We start from the raw sequence: 3,563 nt of genomic DNA on the forward strand, positions 1-3,563 counted from the left end.
GAGACCAGCCTGGTCTACAGAGCTAGTGCCAGGACAGGCTCCAAAACCACAGAGAAACCCTGTCTCGAAAAACAATAAATAAATAAATAAATAAAAAAATAAAGGTGCAGTTCAGTAGTACGGTGCTTGAGTTCTAGCTCAGGTGGGCGGCTCGCACGTCTCTAGGTTTTGTGGATTTTTAAACATTATTTTTATTTGGGGTGGTTGTATTGTACCACAGCGCCTGTGTGGAGGTCAGAGAATAACTTTCAGGTGTCCATGGGTCAAAGGGGAGGAACTCTGGTTTGATGGCAGGTACCTTTACCCACTGAGTCCTGTTTCTAATTGTAACAACCCTGGAAGTTGAGTGTCTTGATTTCCCTTTGTACAGAAGAGGCACATTAGACATCATAGGTTAAACAGTTTTCCCAGGCTTGCACCTCACTAAACAGCTGATTGACCCAGAATGTCTGGCTCTAGACCCTACTTCATTCTCATCCCTGCAGGCAGAGCCATCTTTCTAATAGACGGATATTTCTCTATGTTGTCCTTGGAATCGAGTTCAGATACCTTGCAGGGCTGATGAGACATTTTCCACCATACCCCCACGCCCACCCCCACTTTTCACTCTCCAGGCCTGGGGCAGGACCCAGAGAATTTGCACTTGTGAAACAACTACCATGGACCTACAGCAAGCACCCACCATCACCCTTTGTGTGTGTGGCAGTTTTTCACAAAACTGTCTAGGAGCCTGGTGACCCTCCTGCCACAGTGTCTGGAGTAGATGGGAATACGGGCTTGTGCCACCAGCCCTAGCTCAGCCTCCTTGATGACTCTGTTCACATCAGCATCACAACGGAGACCCTGGGACTCTGCGCATTTGCAGTCTTTCTACTTTGTTGATGTTGTTTATGGGATAAAAGTTTGTTGATGTTGTTTGTGGCCTGGAATTCAAAACCATATTCTTGCCTTTGCCTCCCATCCCAAATGTTGGGATTCCCAATGTATTCCACCATGCCCAGCCAGACCAATCCTTATTTTTATTTAGCCTTCCCTTCTCTATCATCACCTCCTTCCATTTTTTTCCTTCTTTCCTCTGGTAGATTTTTTTTTGTCTTGTTTTGTTTTGTTTTTCAAGTCAGGATTTCTCTGTGGCTTTGGAGCCTGTCCTAGAACTAGCTCTTGTAGATCAGGCTGGCCTCGAACTCACAGAGATCCGCCTGCCTCTGCCTCCCGAGTGCTGGGATTAAAGGCGTGCGCCACCACCGCCCGGCTCAGGCCAGTTTTAAAGTCATGGCACTCCTACTTCAACCTCCTAAATGCTAGGGTTATAGATCTGAGCCACCACACCAGCGTTTTTGGTTTCTTTATACGATCATCGTTTCTTTCAGCCACCTTCCTTGCTTCCCACAATAAGGACTTAGATTAACCCTGTCTCCTATAGCATCCCATACTCACTCTAATTAAAGTGATTCCTTTTCTTTTGTTAGTTACTGGTTAGTTTGTGAGACAAAGAGCTGGACCAGCTATGTCTATGGTTGCAGGATTAAGCCTAGTTCTTGTGTCTCTGCACGCAGTATATGCTCTTTCAACATTTGGTGAATGTTGACCTCTGCAGACTCATCTCAAATTTCATATATCTGTGATCCCAACCATTAGAGCAGGGTTATGCTGGTTCGGCAAGCAGGAAATCCCGGGTTTAATCCCTTGCCACACCACAAATAAAAAAAGAGAGAGAATGGTAAAAACTGGGGATATATCTCAGTTGACGAAGTGGCATGCACGAAGCTCAGGGTGTGATACCTAACATTGTGTGGACTGGACACCGTGGTCTACATCTGGAATTCCAGCACTTTGAAGGTAGAAACAGGAGAGTTGGGAGTTCAAGGTCAAGAAACCCAGACTGGCGTGAAACTCAAGTATTGAATAGTCCAGGCTGGCCTTAATATCAGATGATCTTTTTTTTTTTATTATTTATTATGTATACAATAACAATAGTCTATCTGTGTGTATGCCGAAGGCCAGAAGAGGGCACCAGACCTTATTCCAGATGGTTGTGAGCCACCATGTGGTTGCTGGGAATTGAACTCAGGACCTCTGGAAGAGCAGGCAATGCTCTTAACCACTGAGCCATCTCTCCAGCCCAATATCAGATGATCTTAAGTTACCTCAGTCTCCAGAGTGCTTGAGTTGTATTCAGAACTGAATTTTCTTAAGATTTATTTAATTTAATTTGATTTTTAAAATTTGTTTTGTTTTGTTCGAAACAGGATTTCTCTGTGTAACAGCTCTGGCTGTCCTCTACAGACTAGGCTGGCCTCTAACTCATAGAGATCTGCCTGCCTTTGCCTTCTGAGTGCTAGGATTAAAGATATGTGCCACCACCACCTGGCTTATTTTTATTTTATATGTATGAGTGTTTTGCCTGCATGTATGTCTGTGTGCCATGTGTATTTAGTGCTTGAAGAGGCCAGAAGCTCAGTTCCACTTGAATGAAACTGGAATTAGAGATGGTTATGAGCTTCCAGGTGCGGGAAATCAAACTTGGGCCCTACAAAAGAGCTGTCAATGCTCCTAACTGCTAAGCCATCCCTCCAGCCCTGTGTTCAGGATTTCAAAGTGTCATTTCTTAGTTGGGCATGGCGGCATACTTCTTCGATCCCAGCCCTTGGGAGGCATAAGCAGGTAGATCTCTGTGAGTTCAAGGTCAGCCTGTTCAACCAACACAGTGAGTTCCAGTAGAGCTAGACCTATGCAGAGAGACCCTGTCTCCAAACCCAAACAAAATGTGGACTTTTATTACTCTGTATGTGTGTGTGTATGTGTATGTGTGTGTATGTGTGTGTGTATGTGTGTGTGTATGTGTATGTGTGTGTATGTGTGTGTATGTGTGTGTATGTGTATGTGTGTGTGTGTGTGTATGTGTATGTGTGTGTATGTGTGTGTATGTGTGTGTATGTGTATGTGTGTATGTGTGTATGTGTATGTGTATGTATGTGTATGTGTGTGTATGTGTGTGTGTATGTGTGTGTTTGTATGTGTGTGTGTGTGTGTCACAACAAGGACAGTCGGCAGGAATCTTCTGTTATGTAGGTCTTGGGATTGAGTTTAAATTAGTAGGTTTGATAGGAATTGCTTTAGCTCACTGAACCATCTCACCCTCACCAGCCCTCTCAAAAGAAAGATTTATTTTATTTTTAACTATGTGTACGTGTCTGTGTGTCTGTGTGTGAACATGAGCGCAGGTCAGAGACATCAGGTCTGGATCTGGATTTATAAATGGTTGTGGGCTACCTGACATAGCTATAAAGAACCAAACTCGGATCCTCTGAAAGAGTCGTGGAAGCTCTTAACCATTGCCTCTCCAGCCCTAAAGATGCTAATAGATTTCACGTAGGATTTCAGGGCATACTTTTCCTCTGCAAATAAAAATATAGAATACTTTGTAAGTTTGTGGTCATCCTTGCACAGGGGCCATGCTGATCTCTGTGCTGTTCTAATTTTTAATATGTGTGCTGCTGAAGGGAGCACTCTAGGGACGCTGAAGGGAGCACTCTAGAGACTATTTTTTTTTTTTTTTTTTT

General features: G+C 43.9%; 1 non-coding gene across 1 annotated transcript; it reads right to left on the reverse strand.

The window, feature by feature from the left end:
* Positions 1 to 3,406: 3,406 nt before the first annotated feature.
* On the reverse strand, positions 3,407 to 3,510 carry LOC113456779. Its single transcript, XR_003377520.1, has one exon. It is a non-coding gene; the product is annotated as a U6 spliceosomal RNA (small nuclear RNA).
* Between the last annotated feature and the right edge of the window lie 53 nt (positions 3,511 to 3,563).

This window comes from Microtus ochrogaster, chromosome 15 (assembly GCF_000317375.1).
Source record: "Microtus ochrogaster isolate Prairie Vole_2 chromosome 15, MicOch1.0, whole genome shotgun sequence".
NCBI lineage: Eukaryota > Metazoa > Chordata > Mammalia > Rodentia > Cricetidae > Microtus > Microtus ochrogaster.